This window comes from Trachypithecus francoisi, unplaced genomic scaffold (assembly GCF_009764315.1).
Source record: "Trachypithecus francoisi isolate TF-2019V2 unplaced genomic scaffold, Tfra_2.0 Contig01461, whole genome shotgun sequence".
Taxonomy (NCBI): Eukaryota; Metazoa; Chordata; class Mammalia; order Primates; family Cercopithecidae; genus Trachypithecus; species Trachypithecus francoisi.
In genome coordinates, this window is record NW_022681433.1 from 15,879,184 (window position 1) to 15,900,948 (window position 21,765).

The 21,765-nt window shown below is 46.4% G+C and overlaps 1 long non-coding RNA gene across 1 annotated transcript in view; it reads right to left on the reverse strand.

Annotated features, from left to right (window-relative positions):
* Window positions 1–13,474: 13,474 nt before the first annotated feature.
* The window catches only part of LOC117098108, a 105,050-nt gene continuing 96,759 nt past the window's right edge, over window positions 13,475–21,765 (reverse strand). Inside the window, exon 3 of the long non-coding RNA XR_004443182.1 lies at window positions 13,475–13,860. This is a non-coding gene — a long non-coding RNA (uncharacterized LOC117098108). The remainder of the gene's footprint in view (window positions 13,861–21,765) is intronic.

Genomic DNA, 21,765 nt, shown 5'->3' on the forward strand with positions numbered 1-21,765 from the left:
TTGGGTGCAGGGAAGGGCACAACGGGGTAGAGACCGATAATAAACTTCAAATGTCTTTGAATATCATGTTTTGTTTTGTTTTATTTTATCTTATTTTATTTTTGAGACAGAGTCTCACTCTGTCGCCAGGGTGGAGTGCAGTGGCATGATCTCGATTCGCTGCAACCTCCGCCTTCCGGGTTCAAGCAATTCTCCTGCCTCAGCCTCCCAAGTAACTGGGACTACAGGCGAGCGCCACCACGCCCAGCTAATTTTTGCATTTTTAGTTGAGATGGCGTTTCACCATGTTGGCCCGGATGGCCTTGATCTCTTGACCCTTAACACACACATACATGTTGTGTTCTACTCCGTGATATGTTCACATCTGATGGATTTTAATACTGAAGTTTATATGATGTGCCGTAATGAAGACAAAGTAACTGAGATTTGGCCCTCATCTGCCAGCACCCCACTAAGCACATATGGTGAGGAGTAAGAGTGTTCTGGTTTAGGAAGCACAGGTGTGCAAAGAATGTGGAGCGCACAGGTGGAGCTCAGGCTTGGCTCCGAGGCTCACTGGGTCCTGGGACAGGTTTCTCCAAGCCCTAGCTCCCCGAACTGTAAGAGGGACCGTGCCCATCTCCAGAACCCATGTCACCATTCAATGGATCGTGCCTGGCTTGCAATAGATGCTCACTAAATATTGGGTTTCCTTTCCCTCTTTCCATCTGGAGCCCATCTCTCAAACACCATCAGGCTGGGACTCTGGGAGGAGGCTTAAGAAATCAGCATGCAGAAGTGGGGGGAGGTGGCCAACCTGACCAGATGCCTCTGATCCTGCATCGCCTTTGCCCTATCTAAAGTCCTGCCCAGCACTGCCTGGCCTGGACCCACTCCCCAGCGAATTCTGTAAGATGAGTGCCTCACTTCTCTGATAAGCGTTACTCCAAAACACTTTACAAAGACATAGGCTGTTGCTGCCCAGCCAAGAGCAAATTCTGAGGTTCCAACCACCTACATGCAGGGCCAAGAAAGGAACACAGACCTGCAAAGAGTGGCCCCTAAAATAATGTAGTGGCTGAAAACTAGGAACTTTACAAATGAGAAGTCACTCAGTTTCAATATACTTTTTATGCACTTCTAGCAGAGAATCAGCTATGCTGATTATAGTGTTTTTTACTTGCTTATTAGAATACAAGCTCCTTAGAGAACGGGTCTTTTTTTTTTTTTTTTTGAGGCGGAGTCTCGCTCTGTCTCCCAGGCTGGAGTGCAGTGGCGCGATCTCGGTTCACTGCAAGCTCCGCCTCCCGGGTTCACGCCATTCTCCTGCCTCAGCCTCCCGAGTAGCTGGGACTACAGGCGCCGCCACCACGCCCGGCTAATTTTTTGTATTTTTAGTAGAGACGGGGTTTCACCGTGTTAGCCAGGATGGTCTCCATCTCCTGACCTCGTAATCCGTCCGCCTCGGCCTCCCAAAGTGCTGGGATTACAGGTGTGAGCCACCACGCCCGGCCAGGGTCATTTCTTATTCATTTTCATACATTGTATCTCCACATCTGTGCAGTTTCACAAGTAGACACCCAGGAGCTGTTTGTCAGGAGACCTTATACAGAGCAAATCCTTATTCCTGTTGAATCCACCACTAATCATTTCTAATCAATTTTGTTGATACTTAGTTGACATATCTTGAAAGTTCAGAAATTTATTTTCTACAAAAGACATCACTTTCTCCGGAAGAGTAACCTCACCAGAACCCCATTCTCCCAGCTCCTACTCCAAGTCAGGCAGGGCACTCCATCATCTTCCCCCAAAAGCCATCATGCCTTTGAAATTATCTGCTTCAGTGTTCATTTGCATTGTGCTTAATGATCGATCATTCCATTCATTTTTATACCTCCATTGTCTGTTCCAGTGCGTGAACCGGAAGTACCACTCCAACACTATTCCATGTATAGGGACAGTGAAACTGCATTCCTTTTGATGAAGGAATTTGAAATGTTTCATACACAGGAAGGATTTGTTTAGATGAAACAAATGAAATGAAATGTTTAGATGAAATGTTTAGATGAAATGGGATGAATTAGATGAATTAGATGAAATGGAAGATGAAATGTTTCATACTCATCTATAGGGTTTAGTATTTTTGTTATATTTCATTTTTCAGAATTTGTGGGGAGTGATGCTAAATTTTATTTCACAGGAAGAAAGGGAGGAGGGAAAAAGGAAGAAAGGGAGAGAAGAAGGGAGGAAGGGAGGCAGGGAGGGAGGGAGGGACTGATAACGCCGGAAAGTTTTATAGACATCATCTCATGTAATCCTCGTAACAAGATCCTGGGAGGTGGTACTTATTATCCCCATTTTGCAGATGAGAAAACTGAGGTATAGACATGTTAAATAACTTGTCCAATTACTAAGTTGCAGAGATGGGATTCAAAACTGACTCAGATTTGAAAGTTCATGCCTCTTCTCTGCACTGTTTTCTCCTCTCACCAAACAGATCCTTCAGGACGCAAGAGCACGATCTCCATGTACTCGCTTCTCTCAGGATCTTCCGAGCTGGCTGAGCTGACTCTCCTGATGCTGAAACGGAAAAGTTTCCCTGTTCCCCTGGCAGGGCGTGCGATGGAGGGTGCGGCTTGCCTTTTCAGTGCCCAGCTGCTCAAACCTCTAGAAGACGGGCAGGTTGTGAGGCTCCAACCCCACAGCAGTGGCTAGGGGTGAATGTTTACAGCTCCTGATGCCTCCGTGGGCATGTGTTACACGGTGCTCTTGTAAAAGTTTAGCTGTCTGCAGGCAGCTTGTGTTAGCTCAGTTAGATGCCCTTCCACAGTTCTGTATTTCTGTATCCCGGGGTTTCCCGCCTTGGTGTACTGGAAGAATTGGATCACACGTGAGCTTGGAGAATGAGTGCAAGATTTTATTGAGTAAAAGTAGCTCTCGTCAAAGGAGGAGCCAGAAGGGAGATGGTTTTCCTTGTGGAGTTGGGCCACTTGGCGGCTCAGGCTCTCCTCAGACTGCCCGATCCAAACTCCCGTCCAAACTCCGCTCCTTCCGCCAGTCAAGGGCCTGCGGCCTGCCGACATCTGTCCGGGTGCTCTTCTGCCAGCATGCTCCCCTTGATGGCTCTCGATGTCCAGCCGCTTGTCTTCTTTCATCGATGTGTTTCTCTCCACGTCCAGCTGCCTTTGTGTCTGCCTGCTCACATCGCGGGTTTTTAGAGGCCCAGGATGAGGGCGTGGCAGGTCGGCCAGGGTGGTCTTGGGAAATGTAACAAAAACGCCTGTCCTCACCCAGGTCCATGGGGTGGAGCCTTAGCCAGGGACCACGCCCTCCTCTACCCAGCACTTCCCTTCCCCGCTTCTGTATCGTTTAAAGGGACCACGCTCTTCCCTTCCCAGCACCCCCATATCAAGGGTTGGTCCTCCTCCAGCAGCTATGCATCTGAGAGGCGCCTGGTGCAGTGGCTCAGCACCACAGTTGAAGGACACACACTCCTGCCTTAGAGCAATGGGGAGACCCACAGGAACCGGTTCAGCAAAGGCAGCAAGATGCCAGCCATCAGAGATAAAGCCTGCTGCCACCTTTTGGACCTCACAGTGCACAGCGCACAGTCTCCAGACTTCTCCCCCAGGGAGCTGAGTTTTGGGAGAGTAGAGAATTTGCATCAGTCACTGAAAGAGACAGAGGGGCCAGTGCCTCTCACAGCAGTAAATGGTATATATATTCCCAAATGCTGGAGGGCGCAAAATGCTTCCTAACTGTGTGATTAGGAATGTGATTCCCACCAGCGCAACTGATCAGGCCACTTTGCTACTTAGAATCATATCTGCGTTTTGTTGTTGTTGTTAACTAAGCAGGAATGCAGAGATTATAAATATGCTTATTTTACAAATAAGGAAATGGTCCTAGGGAGGTCACCAGAGTGGCCAGGCTTAGACTAGAATGTATTTGAAATCAATTTATAAGAAATGAAGTCATTTTAAAGATGAAACTGGCATCTCCGCTTATTTTCTGAACTGTTCTCCTAATGAAGAAAACATATTGAGTATTACAGAACAAAGCTCATCTCTTTAACTGGCCAGGCTAATCCAAGAATTGAATACATGAATGTCAGAAGGGACATTTTCACGGGGACTTTTCTCTTTAAGAGGCCCCCACCTAGCTGCCCCACTTCCACAAATGTTGCAAGCTAAAGAGCCACACAAATGTCTTAAGGGGCAAGAGGGACCTGATCCATCTTGTGCCTCTGACTGTTCTTTTTCCTTATAAGTGTGGGTGTGACCTCAGTGTGAATTTTTGCAGAAAAGTCTGGCACCCTTTCCTGCTGAGCACAAACAACAAATTACGTGGGGAGGACATCAGCTCGATATTCTTCCAAGGACCATGTTAGCTTTATGTGGTACTGCCGTTCTCCAAAGGTATCACGTGGCCTGGACACATATTCTTGGGGAGCATTAAAACATGAGTATTATTTTAAAAACATGAGTATATGCCAGCTGACACGTCCTGAGAATATTATTGCTAGTCATCCCCAAACTGCCCTACTTTCAGGACAGAGACTGTGTCGTGTACCTCTGTGGCCCCTGTCCTGGTTGTCTGCCCTACCAGAGGTGCTCATTAAGCTTACGGAAGGACTGACTGACTGTGTGATGTTTATGTATTCAGCATTGCTAAACAGAGCAGAGGACAGAAATGGTGGTAGGTGTGGGGGGCTCAGGGCTGGGGACATGTCAGATATAACCATATTACTCTCTGGAGCCCTAACCCTAACTTTCCTAGCCTGATAAGTGGGGACTAAGACGCATGTCTGTGAGGAACAACTGTCCTCACACCCTCTTATTAGTGTAACTCCCTCAGGTCTGTTATGAAGGAATTGTAGAGAAGCAGAGAAGCTGACTGTAAGCTCTGCAGCCCCAGGCAATTCATCTCTCAATGGTGCAGACCCAGGCTGCTGCCCCGTGCCCCCAGGTTGGAATGTGGGATTGCCCCTCGACTGCCGGTGTGGGTGGGGAGGGCCGCCCCTCGTCGGGTTTGAGTCTGTGATGTTGGAGCCGCCCGGTACTGAGAGGAAGCCCAGGCCAGGCCAGGCCGCACCGGCCCCGCTCCCACATTGATCCTGGCCAAACGAATCCCCCAGCACCTGGGTCTCCCTTGCTGTAAACACTTTTATTTCCCTCCTCGGTTTATGGCCTCCCCTTCCAAAGGATCACAACTTGTTTAAACCAGCTCTAAACAAAGGGCTCTCGTGATGACAGACCTGCTGCTGGTTTTATGGTGAGCTTCCTTTGTCTAATTCTCTCCCACTCCCTTCCTTCCTCCCCACCCCCCACGGCCAGGTACCCCGGCCTTTCAAGAGAGGCCTTCTAGCCAGCTGCTGGGAAGGGAGGGTGAGGGTGCGCTTCCGACTCTCACATCTGGTTCCCCTCAGCTGGGGCTGGCTGCCCTGACAGGAGGGGGGATAGGACAGGTAGGAATCCCCGTGTGCCTGGGGTCAGGCTGCAGCACGTCTCCTGCCCCTAGAAACGAGAAGGGGGTCTGAGGGTGTCCTCAGAGGGTTCACCTGCCACCCTGCCTCGTAGGGGCGCGGTCCAGCGGGATAAAGAAGTACACCACAGGGCCTGTTCTGTTCCTTCAGCCATCCTGGCAAAGCCCACATGCCACTCAGCACTCAGGGAATCGGTGGAGGCAGGTAGGACTCCTCACCAAGCCAACTCTGCCCTGCCCAGTGTGGGGCTCTGCCCCATTGCAGGGACATCCAGACTCTGCCGCAGACACTGAGGACCCTCCCCAGGCACCTGGGCTGAGCAGACTACATCCAGCATCCTTCTCTCCTTTGCTGCCTGGCTGCTGCTTTTCTCAAGAGGGTGCTAACTCTCCTACTGCCCCTCCCCTCCCACCCCCGACGGGGCTTCCTCCAGGAGGCTAGATGGGCAGAAGTGCTCAGGGATCCTGGGACACCTGAAAACAGGAAGGTTCTCCAACGTTTGTTTGGGGCTCACTCAGCACTCAGGAGAGTGGGTCCTGGCTTTGGATAGAGGCACCACCTCTGCTAGACACTGGCCACTGCAGACACAGGTTTCCCTCCCAGGGGCTCCCTGAAGACCAGGACAGGACAAAGACCAGGAAAGGATGAAGGAGGCAGAATGACTTGTGGGAGGCAGTATAGTGGGGTCACATTTACTTCCCCTTGTTTCAGCCTGGGGATGCCTCTTGGGAAAAAAGTATTTGTTTAGGGGACTGCAGTGAAAGCTTTGAAAGAAACCACTGGGACTGGCAGGCCGAGGCTGGCAGTGTGGAGAGAGGATGTGTCAGACCCTCGCATTTGCTAAACGGGCTGACTTCTGAGAAAGACGGTTGTGTCCCCTTTATGCCCTGGTCACATAAACACACAAATGGCCTTAGGTTGGCTCAGGACATGCTCAAGGGAACAGAAGGGGGCCATAGAGGCAGTGGGGGATCACGAGGGACTGCCTTGATGCCCTTTCCCCACTGGCACGTCTGGTCCTCTCTCCAAGTGTGCCATTCTGTACAGAACAAGAGAGGAGGTGAATCCACGCAGAGCTGGGCCTGACACACAGTGGACACATTTGAAAAATAAAGGTAATGTGATTGCTCTGCAGTTTCCAGTCTACAAAGAAAAAGATGCAGGAAGGCAAACACACAATCATCAGCAGGAATGTGGCGCCCCCTGGAGATGGGATGGGAACAACGGTGCAGGAAAAACCCACAGCCTCTTCTTCCTGGACCCAAGCCTGTGAGTTAGAAGCCAGCCTGACTCTTAACCAGCTGCAGCCTAACAGCCCCTACTCCAGCAACCTCGGCCAGTGCTGCTGGAGAGCAACCAGATTCCAGAGTCACTCCCACCTTCTAAAAATCCGCCATAGGCTGACTTTGCCCCAGTCTTTGCCTGTGTTCTTTCTCGCTTTGTAATAAAAATCCAGCATTTCTATAGTGATTTTTTCCACTTTAAAAATTGCTCAGTGAGCATTTTTTTCTTTCTTATTTTTTCAGAAGAGAAACGTAGGACTTAGAAAAGTTAAATTACTTCTTTTCCAAACTGAACTACAGATTCAGTATAATCCAAATAAAAATGCCAGCATTTTTTTTTTTTTTTTTTAGAAATTGACAACCTGTTTCCAAAATGTATGTGGAAATACACAAGCTCAAGAATAGCTAAGACATTCATCAAGAAGATTACAATTGAAGTTTTTATATTACTGGAAATCAAGACTTATTATAAACATACAGTAATTAAGACCAAGAGGTATTGATGCAAGGATAGAAAAATAACAGGCCAGGCACAGTGGCTCATGCCTGTAATCCCAGCACTTTGGGAGGTTGAGGCAGGAAGATAATTTGAGCCTAGGAATTCAAGATCAGCCTGGGCAACATGGCGAAACCCTGTCTCTACAAAAAAAAAAAAAAAAAAAAAAAAAAAAATGCAGGCGTGGTGGCATGTGCCTGTAGTCCTAGCTACTTGGGAGGCTGAGATGGGAGAATCGCTTGAGCACAGGTTGAGGCTGCTGTGTGCCACCGTCGCACCGCTGCATTCCAGCCTCGGTGTGCAGCCAGATTCTGTCTCCAAAAAAAAAAAAAAAAAAACCAAACAAACAAAAACCCAAAGAGTCCAGAAATAAATCCACACATACATCGACAAAACTGGATTTATGCCAAAACTTGAAGCTCAGAGGACAGAGGGAAAAAATGGTCTTCATAATTGGTATTAGGGCAATTGGCTATCTGTATTTCTTTTTTTAAAATAAATTTTGACTCCATCTCATACCATATACAAAAAATCAGTTGCAGATGGATTGGTCATCTACATGTGAAAGGTAAATGTATAAAGTTTCTAGAAGAAAATAGGAAAATATCTTTCTGGTCCTGAGGTAGAGAAAACTCTTCTTAGAAAACAGGACCCTGAAATCCCTAACCATAAAAAAAAAAAAAAATAGATAAAGTTGAACTATATTAACATTAAGAAATTTTGTTCATCAAAAACACAATTAAGAGAGTGAAAAGGCAGGCTAGGTGCAGAGGCTCACGCCTGTAATCCCAGCACTTTGGGAGGTTGAGGCAGGAAGATAATTTGAGCCTAGGAATTCAAGATCAGCCTGGGCAACATGGCGAAACCCTGTCTCTACAAAAAAAAAAAAAAAAAAAAAAAAAAAAAAAAAATGCAGGCGTGGTGGCATGTGCCTGTAGTCCTAGCTACTTGGGAGGCTGAGATGGGAGAATCGCTTGAGCACAGGTTGAGGCTGCTGTGTGCCACCGTCGCACCGCTGCATTCCAGCCTCGGTGTGCAGCCAGATTCTGTCTCCAAAAAAAAAAAAAAAAAAAACCAAACAAACAAAAACCCAAAGAGTCCAGAAATAAATCCACACATACATCAACAAAACTGGATTTATGCCAAAACTTGAAGCTCAGAGGACAGAGGAAAAAAATGGTCTTCATAATTGGTATTAGGGCAATTGGCTATCTGTATTTCTTTTTTTAAAATAAATTTTGACTCCATCTCATACCATATACAAAAAATCAGTTGCAGATGGATTGGTCATCTACATGTGAAAGGTAAATGTATAAAGTTTCTAGAAGAAAATAGGAAAATATCTTTCTGGTCCTGAGGTAGAGAAAACTCTTCTTAGAAAACAGGACCCTGAAATCCCTAACCATAAAAAAAAAAAAAAATAGATAAAGTTGAACTATATTAACATTAAGAAATTTTGTTCATCAAAAACACAATTAAGAGAGTGAAAAGGCAGGCTAGGTGCAGAGGCTCACGCCTGTAATCCCAGCACTTTGGGAGGCCGAGGTGGGTGGATTGCCTGAGGTCAGGAGTTCGAGACCAGCCTGGCCAACATGGTGAAATCCAGTCTCTATTAAAAATACAAAAAAATTAGCTGAGCGTGGTAGCAGGCCAGGCACAGTGGCTCATGCCAGCTGCAGCCTAACAGCCCCTACTCCAGCAACCTCGGCCAGTGCTGCTGGAGAGCAACCAGATTCCAGAGTCACTCCCACCTTCTAAAAATCCGCCATAGGCTGACTTTGCCCCAGTCCTTGCCTGTGTTCCTTCTCGCTTTGTAATAAAAATCCAGCATTTCTATAGTGATTTTTCCACTTTAAAAATTGCTCAGTGAGCATTTTTTGCTCAGGCGCCTGTAATCCCAGCTACTCGGGAGGCTGAGGCGGAAGAATCGCTTGAACCCAGGAGGCGGAGGTTGCAGTGAGCCGAGATTGCGTCACTGTACTCCAGCCTGGGCAACAAGAGCAAAACTCCATCTCAAAAAAAAAAAAAAAAAGAGTGAAAAGGCAAGCCACACAGTTCAACACTATATTTGTAATACATAAAAATGATAAAGGACTTATATTCTTAATATATAAAGAACAGCCACAGGTCAATAAGTAAAAAAACACACACATTGCCCGTAGTATTGGGTGGCATTGGAATGGGCACAGGTATTTTTGGGATCTTGCTAAGAGAAAGTTGAATAGGGATACACTTGATTTGGGTTAGTGAGACATATCTGTGTGGTTTGCAGTCACTTCTGTGTACAGTTATTGCCAGCTCTTCTGCTATAAGAATGGGTTTCAGAATGTGCTTGCTCCCCCTGCACACTGTTCCCAGCATCAAGGCACAAGGTACAACATTCTTCTAATCACAGGCATAAAATTTTTAGTGGAGAAGCCAGTCCTTAATGACGTTGGGTCTAAACAGAAGGTTTCTCCCTCAGGGATATACTCAATAATGCAACGATTATAAATCAAATGCATCGTATTTTTATTGATTTAATCATTTTTTTTCACTTTGAGACATGGTCTCACTCTGTTGCACAGGCTGGAGTGCAGTGTCTTGATCACAGCTCATTGCAGCCTTGACCTCCTAGGCTCCAGTAAATCCTGTCTCAGCCTGCTGAGTAGCTGGGACTACAGGCACGGGCCACCATACTCAGCTAATTTTTTATTTTTTATTTTTATTTTTTTAGAAACAAGGTCTCACTATGTTGTCCAGGCTGGTTTTAAACTCCTGGGCACAAGAGATCCTCCCACCTAAGCCTCCCAAAGTGCTGGGATTACAGGTGTGAGTCATCGTGCCTGGACTATTTTTATTTTTTATGAGAATCAAGTGTTTATCAGGATTTCTGAGTTTGTAGGACGGAAGTCTATAGTAGTGCTATACATGGTAAATATGTCTGTGTGAAGTCACGTGTTTATAAATCCCAACCACTGTGCTAGAAGAAATACTGAACTGACATTCTATAGAAGATGATATTACAAAACCATTGACATACAAAGAGGAAACCAAAAAGGATGAAGTCACAAAATGAAGGAACTACTTCACCCATTAGAATGGTTATCTATTATCAAAAGACAGAAAATAACAAGTGTTGCTGAGGAGCTGTTAAAACTGGAACACTTGTGCATTACTGGTGTGAATGTAAAATGGTATAGCCACTGTGGAAAACGGTATGATGATTCTTCAAAAAATTAAACTTAAAATTACCACGTGATCCAGCAATTCCACTTGGAGGTATACACGCAAAAGAACTGAAAGCACAGACTCGAATAGATGTTTGTACACCCATGTGTATAGCAGCATTATTCACAACAGTGAAACGTTGAAAGCAACTTAAGTGTCCGTCAGTGGATGAATGAATAAACAACATGTGGAATATCATACAATGGAATATTATTCAGCCTGAAAAGGGAAGGAAATTCCGATACGTGCTACAATATGAAGAACCTGTATGCTAAGTGACGCAAGCCAGTCAGAAAAGGACAAATAAGTGTATTATTCCACTCGCACGAGGTAGTAAGGCTTTGGGGAGAAACACAGCAAAATCAGCACAGCCCACCAACTCCACTGCATTGAAACTGCTTCTGCATCTGTCAACCTGACTGCCCGGCACAGTGCGGCAAATCCCGGGCATTGAACAAATATTGTGGACCGCCACTATGCTGGAGCCGCCAAAGAAATATGTTCAAAGCTGCATGAAGCCGTCAGGGCACTGAAGATCAACTGCTAAGGAGTTTGGCTCATTTAATACTTAGAGTAGTTACATTCACAGGGATGGAAAGTAGAATGGTGGTTGCCAGGGACTGAAGAATGGGGAGTCGTTTCATGGCTACAAAGTTTCCATTCCACAGAGTGAACAGAGTCCTGGAAATGGATGGTGGTGATGGTTGCACAACAGTGGGAATCTACCTAATACTACAGAACTGGACACTAGAAAATGGTTTCAGTGTGTGGGTTTTTTGTTTGTTTGTTTTGTTTTTTGAGACAGAATCATGCTCTGTCGCCCAGACTGGAGTGCAGTGACTTGATCTCAGCTCACTGCAATCTCCCGGGTTCAAGCGATTCTCCTGGCTCAGCCTCCTGAGTAGCTGGGATTACAGGCACGTGCCACCACTCTCAGCTAATTTTTGTATTTTTAGTAGAGACAGGGTTTCACCATATTGGCCAGGCTGGTCTCGAACTCCTGACCTCGTGATCCACCCGCCTTGGCCTCCCAAAGTGCTGGGACTATAGGCGTGAGCCACCGCTCCCGGCCTTGAGCCACCGTGCCCAGCCTGTGACTTTTAAATTTTCCAAGTTCATTAGCAGTGGATCCTCAGTGCAGTGCTTCTTGCAGCCTTGATCACATTTCTATGGTGGTTCTAGTGTAGTGGTGGTCCACAATATTTGTTGAACGCCCGGGATTTGCCACACTGTGGAAAGCAGTCGGGCCGACAGACGCAGAAGCAGTTTCAAGGCAGTGGAGTTGGTTGGCTGCGCTGACTTTCATGTGTTTGTCCCCAAAGTCTGAATGGCTAGATCTTAGACCAGCTGGGAAACAAGAAGGGAAACGGGGAGAATGGAGGGAATCTACTGCAGGATGGGTGAGCGGAGTGGGGGACTGTGGAGGATGTAAAGAGAATCTAAGCGGAAAAGAGCAAAGCCCCCTGGTGGGCAGAGGTGGTAGGGGTTGTGAGGAGCAGCCAGGGCCGTTGTCCAATTCTAAACACCCAGGAAAGCAGCCAGGAGCTGACTTTGCAGGGCTGTGCGTCTTAGAAACTGTTTCAGTTGCCACTATCCTCGCCTGGGCCAACGATGGCAATGTATGGACAGCAAAGCCCTTTCCCACATAGTATCTGATTTTATTTTATTTCTACTCACTTTTTTTGTACATACTACGTAGTTATCTTTTGAGGGTGCGGGTTTTGTTTTTTTTTTTGTTGTTGTTGTTGTTTTTGTATTTGCAACTTTTTTGTTTTGTGGTTGGCACCAAAGTGTTATTATTGATCCCAAATTTTCTTCTGTTTCATGTTAGGTCAATGTTGAAACTAGAAACAAGACTGCTGAATATTGTTTTCTAATGTTTGTCTTCAGCAAATCTAGGTCTTAAAAAAATAGAATAATGCAATACTTGGTTTTTAACAAAATGGTTTGCTATCAGTATCTAAACACATACACACATGCAATTAAAACTGTATATTCTGTTCGTATCCAGCCTGACCAACATGGTGAAACTCCATCTCTCCTAAAAATAAAAATTAGCTGGGTGTGGTGGTATATGCCTATAATACCAGCTATTTGGGAGGCTGAGGCAGGAGAATCACTTGAATCCAGGAGGCAAAGGTTGCAGCGAGCCAAGATCACACCACTGCACTCCAGCTTGTGCAATAGAGTAAGACTCCATCGAAAAACAAAACAAAACAAAACTGTATTCTAAGCTTATTTGGGGGGAAAAGACCAGTTTTCAAACTCATTGAAGAAATTCAGGAGCATAACGAGTTGGTGGCAATATCATTTATATCAAGATAGTCATTTATATCAATATACATGTATTATATCAACAACGTGATTCTGACCCAAATTACTATATTCATTTTCACTTCAGCAACATAGAAATAGCCATCGATCATTTCAATCAGAAAAGATCCTGCGAAATGCGTCCCCTGACTTTGTGAAGGTGTGGTGACACAGCCATTTCATCCAGGTGTTCTGGTCCAGGCTGGAGGTAGGTGGAGTTAGATTTCTGGAGCCTCCTGGAGTCGCTCTGTGGCTACACAGTGACCCCTACTGCTCATTGTGGGAGTGAGGAAAGCCTAGAGCGAAATCAGCAAAAGAACGTGCTGATTCCTGAGCCTCAGAAAACTGAGAAGTAGGTGGGGCTATACCATTTTCTCTGCACTTTATGAGTATAAAAATTCCTCAAAGGACTGGCTGCATCTACCAATACCTACTAAATTGAAACCATCAAATAAAATGGGAGGCTCACGGCAGATGCCAGCTCCACCGAGCGGGTCTGGGCCAGGGTGAGTCCAGGAGAACACCTGGTTGTCGCTGCAGAGGCTGGACACGTGTTTGCTTTGTGGGACAAGAGCTGATGGAACCAGGAAGAGCAGGGAGAAACTGACCCTCCCTTCACCTTTGCCAGGAAGTGACACTTCTTGGCACCAGAATGTCTGGGGCTGGGTTTGGGAACCGGGGTGTGACATGTCTATCGCTTACCGGCAGATCTTCCACTCCTTTCCAGAAGAGTCACCGGAGATGTGGCAAAGTCTCCTTTTCTGGTCCCCGTTGCCAAGTCAGGACTTTGCTGGGCATTCCCAGAGTAGGTGTGGCAGCGCATAGGACATCTTCGGAGCCAGGGAAAGATGGCAGCTTGATCCGACTAAGGAGGAATCCACAGATGCGGCTGGTCTGCACAGCAGGCAATGCAAACCCAGGCAGGAGCTCATCATCTTTGTAAGCCTTATTCAGTGAGCCCCATTTTATTTTGCTGCTGATTAAAGCTATGTGTTGTAGAAGCATTGCCTGATGTTCAGAGGGCAGGGCCGCCAGGACCCTGGCATGAAGGACCCAAGGACAACCAGTTTAGCAGTCAAGTATCCACATGGTACCTGCAAGATGGAACAAGAGAATGTATGAGGAGACCCTTGGAGCTGCACAGACGTAGGAACAGTGGCATATACAGACACATACTGTCTTGCTGGGTCTGGAAATGGTTCCTGGGATGTGGTGGGGAAGGGTGGGGTAAATTCAACTGGGATAAATACAACAGAAGTGAGCGCAGAGCCAGAGGCCAGGGGCAGCCAGCTGCTATCACTCCTCAGCCTCTCTCTGTCAGAAACTGTCTTCCTATTTCAGCCAAAGTCTCTGCTACATCTGTGAAGTAGAGATACTGACAAGCATTTCCCCCTGCTGATGTTCTGCCTGGAAGGACTCTTACTCTGGAAATAACACACCACCACCAATGCCAGCAACCTCATCACTCAGTGCTTTTGGCCAGCAGAAAGACAAATACAATTCTACTACTTAGAGAGAGTCTATTGTGCACCAAGTACTCTATACCTCTTAGCTTATTTAATTCTTCCAACAGAATTCTTATCCCTGTTTTACAGGTGAAGAAACCGAACTACAGAGAGGTTAAGCCACCTGGGGCAGGAACCAGGATGGAAATCCAGGCAGTCTTGTTGCTGAGACCATCTCCATAATCCTCTGCTGAACTTCTTCCTACCGAGAAAGACATGTTCTGGCAGAGCAAGGGCCAAGAGGCTGCTCCTTGGTGGGCATATTACTGTTCTTTCCACTCTCCATGACCTCTTTGTACATGTTTGCATGAGTGCTTTATTCCTTGCTATCATTTTTTGAAATGATGAAGCAAGGTAGCCGTCTGTTAAGGAAAAGCGGGAGAGTTTTCCATGTGCCTGCTGCTCCAGTCCCGAGTGAGGAGCGTTCCCAAGTGGCTTGTTCAAGGCGGTCTGTTTGCTGACAACATACAGTGCAAACAAGGGCTCTGGTGGGGACGTCAGAGGAGCAGCTGCTCGGTGTCTAGGAGAGCTTGAGTGTGGTTTGCAAAGCAAACTGACTCTAATTAGGACAAATACTGTGGTGGCCTGGGACCTCTGAAAGATAAAGCAGCAAGGAAGTGTTGACCAGGACGTTTCCAAGGGCCGAGGTGCAGAAATAGAGGAGCAGTCCAGGGATGTAAGGGTTGGTCTCTCACTGACCCTAAGTCTACCTGTGTCAAGGACTCTGTCTGTGGGGACCCAAGAGGAAGTCAACCTGCAGCCATTTGATACCTTTGGTATTTAAGGGGACAGCTTTGCAGAAGGAAAGGTGAAGGCTACTTGGGAGGAGGCGTCACTTGATCAAGGTGTTGTTTAAATGATTTTACCAGTTTAACAACCTTGCAGGTTAGCACAGGCCCACGTTGCACAGAAGCAAGCCGGCAAAAGGAAATAACATGAGCAAGTTTTCAGAGAGAGACGAAGGGAAAAAGTCTCAATGTCCTTTGCCCTACAGTGCTTCCTGGACTTTAACATGCGTGCCTATCATCTGGGATCAAGGCGAGGAGATTTAGGTTTGAGCCTGGACATTGCCAGCCCTTAGCTGTGCATCTTGGGCAAGTCACTCAGCTCTGTGGGACATCAATTTCCTCATACAACTGGCAACTACCTCATAGGGTGGTGGTAGAGACTGAATGAAACGGTGTAAGCAGAAGAGCACAGGGGCTGGCACAGAGTGAACATCAGCAGCTAATTTTGTTTTCATCATTACTATTGACAAGCATTCACTGGACGAGTACTCACCTGTGCTGTGGTAGATGCTCCTGGTTCCCACCACCCCCAAGAGAGTGTGTGAGTGCCGGCTGCAGACACAGTTGCCGCCTTCCCAGAGAGCTGCCCTCTGCAAATGGTATCGCACCACCTGGCTATGCCTGGAAGGGTGTACCCAGTGACTGACTAATACAGGTGCAAAAACCTGGCCCCCAACACACGGCGTGACAACTCTGTGGTGCATTCAGGTACCAGAACTCTTCAGGGAAATCAGGTCAGGTTACACTCATCTGAAGCCACACTTTTGCTTAGCTTTTCCCTGAATAACTTTCTTCTCCTCCCTGCGGATTCACCCTGAGTGCCCACCCTCCAGCCTGACCTGAAACAGCTGTCCGCCCTTGCCAGGCTCAGAGGTGAGCAGTGAAGAAGCAGTTGCCCCTGCCCAAAATGAGCGTATGCTCTGCTGGGGAAAACTGATCAGTAAAGGGACAATTTTTCATCATAAGGAATTCCATGGAGGTAACTCTGAGGTGGTACCAAACTCATAGGATGCTACTGCGGGAAGCAACAGCTAAATCAGGCCTTTCTGGGTGGGGAGGACTGGCCAGGCAAGCAGGGGTGAAGGGTATGGGCAGAGAGAGGGCCACCTGCAAGGCTCAGAGAGGGCAAGATGGGTTTTCAGACGTGAAGGGGCCCCTTAGAGGCCCCAGGACTAAGGAAAGAGTTTGCTGCCAGAACCTTTTCCTTCCGTGGACCACAGAGGTGACCCCTGGGCAGAATCTCCATGGCAACAACCCACATTCCCTGAGGCTGACTTTTGGGTTGATGCTGCTGGGATAACATAGGGCAGCAACCTTCACATAGATTAATTCCTTCCCCATGGATGGTTTGGTCCAGTGGGAGCCTCAGTTGCAGGTGGACTCAGCCCTCCTTCCCACCCTCAGCAGAGGAACACAGCTACCATCACAGCGTGACAAATACTATACAATTCTGCTCATGGCAAATACTATGTGATTCCACTCATGGCAAATACTATACAAATCTGCTCATGACAAATACTATGCGATTCCGCTCATGACAAATACTATGCAAATCCATTCACGACAAACACTATGCAATTCCAGTCACGGCAAACACTATGCAAATCCACTCATGACAAATATGATGTGATTCCACTCATGACAAATACCATGCAAATCTTCTCATGACAAATACTACACAATTCCACTCATGACAAATACTATGCAATTCCACTCATGGCAAACACTATGTGATTCCGCTCATGGCAAACACTATACGATTCCACTCATGGCAAACATTATGTAAATCCGCTCATGACAAATACAGTGCAATTCCGCTCATGACAAATACTATGCAAATTGGCTCACAACAAACACTGTGTGAATCTGCTCATGACAAACACTATGCAATTATGCTTATGACAGACACTATGTGATTCTGCTCATGACAAATATGATGCAAATCCACTCATAACAAACTCTATGCGATTCCACTCACAACAAACACTATGGGAATCTGCTCATGTGAGGCATCTAGCAACAGATTCACAGACAGGAAGTGGGACGGTGGTGACCAGGGGCAGAGGGGCGAGGGTTGTTGTTTAACGGGTGCAGAGTTTCAGTTTGGGAAGACATAAAAATTTCTGGAGGTGGATGGTGGTGACAGTTGCACAACAATGCCAGTGTCCTTAATGCCACTTTAAAATCATTAAGATGGTGTAAAATATACATAGCATATGTATTACCTTTATGTTATGTATATTTTACCACAATTAAAAAAAAAAAGACTGTGTCTATTGTGGTGCTGACACTTGCCTGGCAATGTGAGCCTGCCTGTATCTGTGATGATTCTTATGCTCCAGGAAGCTCTTTGTGGCATCTCTGTCCACCTCATCGTTTTTTGGTTCTTTTTTGGTTTGGTTTTTTGGGGGGTTTTTTTGTTTTGTTTTGTTTTGTTTTGTTTTGTTACTATAGAACAGAAGTGAAAGTCATAAGAAAAACACTAACAGCAATTGCTTGTCCTAGTTTGGGTTCACAGAACAGTGGTGTCATTTTGGGAGCTTCCTATGTTACAGCCTGAATAGAAATGACAACTGCGGCATCCACATGTGTCTTCTCCGCCTCGCCCCTGATGTGAGTTCTGCTGTGGACCCGTCACTTCTTACTGGCCTCAGTTTCACAGGAGTTACTTAGGGGGATGTTCCGGAAGGAGGAAAGTGGGGAAGGGATGGATGGCTCTGAGACCTTCCAGCACCTTAGAACCCCTCCTTGTTCAGATAAAGAGAAGTTTGCAAGAGCCAGGGACGTGAAGTCCAAAGTCACTCTCTTTGCTTTTATAAGTAAGTGGTGACCCAGGTCTCCTGGTTCCTAACACAAGACTACTCCCACTGAGTTACCCTAAAACTTGACAGTCCAGATGCCGTTTGATGACTTTCGTTGTCTAATTAACTCCCACCTGGAATAACTGAACTTTTGTGTTTCTCTTATTTGTTTCTTTGATACCTAGTGTTTGCCCAGCTAAAGTAAACTTTTCAAAGATATGGAGCGGGGTGAGACGACTTGCTTTTTATACCCTGATAAGTGTAAGAGGGTGCCTAGGTCTCCACAAAGTCCATTTGACTAACAAATTGAGAGTTCATGAATCTACATTAGACTCCCAAACTGCTTCCCTCGTGTCGGGCCCAAAGGTAAAAAGAAACAAAAATGTATTGAGCACTGCCAAGTGCCGGCCCTGCGACAGTTTTTATTAAGCCCTCACAGAATCCCAAAGGTGGCAATTGTCTGCCTTGTTTCAGAGGAGGCAGCTGTGGCTTAGGGCTTAAGGAACCGGTCCAAACCCACCCCATGGCCGCTGTTGGGTGAGTGGCAGAGCTAAGAGTTAGGCAGCACAATGCCTGACATTCAGCAGGCCCCCAACGAAGGTTTGTTGAATGAATAAATGAACTCATATCCATCTGTTCCCAATAGCACCCCTACTCTAGTCCCTTCCCCATTGTCATTATTTGGATAGTGGACCCTAGACAGTGTCCTCAGGCTCAACCACTAGGGTGACAACACAGTCAAATAGGAGACAAAAACATCTGAAAGAGGATAAAACAAGTAAGATTCTTCTTGCTTTATAATCAGTTTTATTAATCATTGAAACACATGGAGGTGGCGTGAAGGGTTGGAGAGGATATTGCACAATTAGAGAGCTAATCTGTGTTGGAACAAAACATTTTATGCATGTATGCATGTATGCATGTAGGTATGTATGTATTACAGACAGAGTCTCACTATGTTGCCCAGGCTGGTCTCAAATTCTTGGGCTCAAGCAATCCTACCGTGTTGGCCTCCCAAAGTGTTGGGATTATAGGTGTGAGCCAGCATGCCCAGCTGGGAACATCACATTTTAAAATGATGAAGAGAGGGGGAAATTGATGTCTGCATGTCACCAGGTTGTCATTGTTTCTGTCACTATGAGTAAGGAGCAAAACCTTTTTTCTTTTTTTTGAAATGGAGTCTCACACTGTCACCAGGCTGGCATGTAGTTGCACAATCTTGGCTCACTGCAACTTCCGCCTCCTGGGTTCAAGCAATTCTCCTGCCTCAGCCTCCCTAGTAGCTGGGAGTATAGGTGTGCGCCACCACGCCCAGCTAATTTTTTGTATCTTTAGTAGAGACAGGGTTTCACCGTGTTGGCCAGGATGGTCTCCACCTTTGACCTCGTGATCTGCCTGCCTCAGCCTCCCAAAGTGCTGGGATTATAGGCGTGAGCCACCATGCCCGGCCCTAAAACTTTCTTCTTTTTTAAGTTGGCAGGGCAGCAAGCACCGGGTATAGATTGGTAAGACAAGATCCCTCTGAAATAGCTCTCATGGTTCTCCCTGTCTTTCCCACAAACAGAACCGAAGCTAAAGCAGAAAGAAGTTTAATGGCGATACCTGGAAGCCTCTCCGTAAAGACTCTGGGGCAGGAATGGGGTCTGTTTGCAGGGCTCGGGGAGGACCCACGGCTGCTGTGGAGGTTTACGCCGCACCTGAGAGGTGATCAGTCAGGAAGAGGTACCTGGAGTATCTGAGCCCAACCAGATATTCCTTTCCCTGCTGCCTTCCCCGGGATCCAGCCATTGATATTCCTGGCCTTAGGAAATCTTGAAAAAGTTATTTCAGCAGAATGAAGCAATGTACTCTTCCGGCAGAACATAGTCAGGACCAGGTTACGTGGGGGTTTGGCAATGATCAGCGACCCCGGTGTCATACTCTCAATTTGTTTCAAAAGTGGCAGCAGGGGAGGAGGTGGTGAAATCAATACTTGAAGTTTGTCTTGATTGGATGGGGTGTGTGCTTTCTTTTCCCCCCTAGTTGTTGTTGAAGCTGTTTACTGAAAGGCTGTGCAAATATAATTAGTCAGCTCCAGGGCCATTAATAACCCGCTGGACAGAGCTGGCTCCATTCCAATTGATTTTTGAATTTCTGAAACCGTCCATTTTTTTTGGAGCAGAGATGAAAGCCCCAGAGGGGTTGGTATGAAAGCATGAGATTTTTGCCTGTCCTGGGGCTGATCCCACAAACACAGGAGATGAAACGTTCTTCCAGTGCCATTTGCTTTCCATCTGAATGAGACGGGGTCCTGCGGCAGCTCTGAAGAGGCAGAGGCCATCACAGACGAATATTGCAGCAGGTCAAGGGGACATTGCTATTGTCTGCACACTGACAAAGACCCAGAGTGAAACGTGGCCCGAGGTTTGCCAGAATGTGCTTAAGAAGCAAACCTCACATACCTGAAACTCTCTGTGCTCTCTTGTCCTTCCAAAAACTCTCAGCTCGAGTATCCTGAGAAATGTCACATAGGTAAGCTGTACGAGCACCCATGAGAGGTGGCTGATGGTAAAAACCACTGGGGCCAGAAAACATGAATTTATATCCCAGCACTCTGGGCCATAACTTTGAGCAAATTAATCTCTTTGATATTCTATTACAGCAATTGTGAATTGACGATGTCATTATAACCCATATCTTATTTCTGAAAAAGTACTTTTTCTGGATCTCATTCACTTAAGAACTCAAATTCTAAACATGGAGACCATCAGAGCCAAGGTCCCTGTTAAAAGAAATATATGTTTTATACATTGAAGTTTGAAAGAAATACACATATTCATTGATTTTAGAGTCATTTGTGCTATTCTACTTAGCATTTTATGTTAAAAAGCAAACTTTGCTTTTCATATGTCTCTCAAGCTACCTAAGACAAGAGGAGAAAAATGTCTTTTAAATGAAGGGAAGAAAACTGAGGATAGCTTGCAGAAATATCCCCATACTATTCATGTTGACTATTTCTGCTTTGTGCTGTGAATAGCTGCACCCTGGGATAGCAATCACTCTCTAGCTCTTTACAAAAGCAGATTCACTGTAAGAACCAAGACTAGAATTGTTGCACAGAGGTAGCAACAATTCCTACCAGCAACTTTAATAATTCTACACTTGTTGATTCATTCAAAACACAATTGAAAGGGGAAGGAAGGGTCGGGCGCAGTGGCTCATGCCTGTCATCCCAGCACTTTGGAAGGCTGAGGTGGCTGGATCACCTCAGGAGGCCAGGAGTTTGAGACCAGCCTGGCCAACATGGTGAAACCTCATCTCTACTAAAAATACAAAAAAATTAGCCGGACGTGGTGGCGCATGCCTGTATTCCCAGCTACTCAGGAGGCGAAGGCAGAAGAGAATCACTTGAACCGGGGAGGTGGAGGGTGCAGTGAGCCAAGACTGTGCCACTACACTCCAGCCTGGGCAACAAGAGTGAAACTCCACCTCAAAAAAAAAAGTGGGGGGGCAGGGGGAAGGAGAGAAGCCAAGACCTAAAGACTGCAGGGGCTCAGAGGAAACTCCGTGTGAAGGTTTTAGCCATCTGCTCAAGCTGAAGCCCCCAAGTTTGTTTCAACTGAGCCCAACCTATTGTGGGTTACCCTAAACAGTACTGTAAATTACCCCAAAGAATTTGGCTTCAATATACACGTAACTTTACCTTGCCAAAAATTACAAAGGAGATAGTTCCTGGGGAACATTTTTCAGCTACATTCACAATAAAATAAAGAAGAGCCAGGGGTGGTGGTGCATGCCTGTGGTCCCAGCTACTCAGGAGGATGAGTGGGGAGGGCTTGAGCCCAGGAAGTAGAGGCTGCAGTGAGCTATGGTTGCGCCCTACACTCCAGGTTGGGCAACAGGGCAAGATCCTGTCTCTTAAAAAA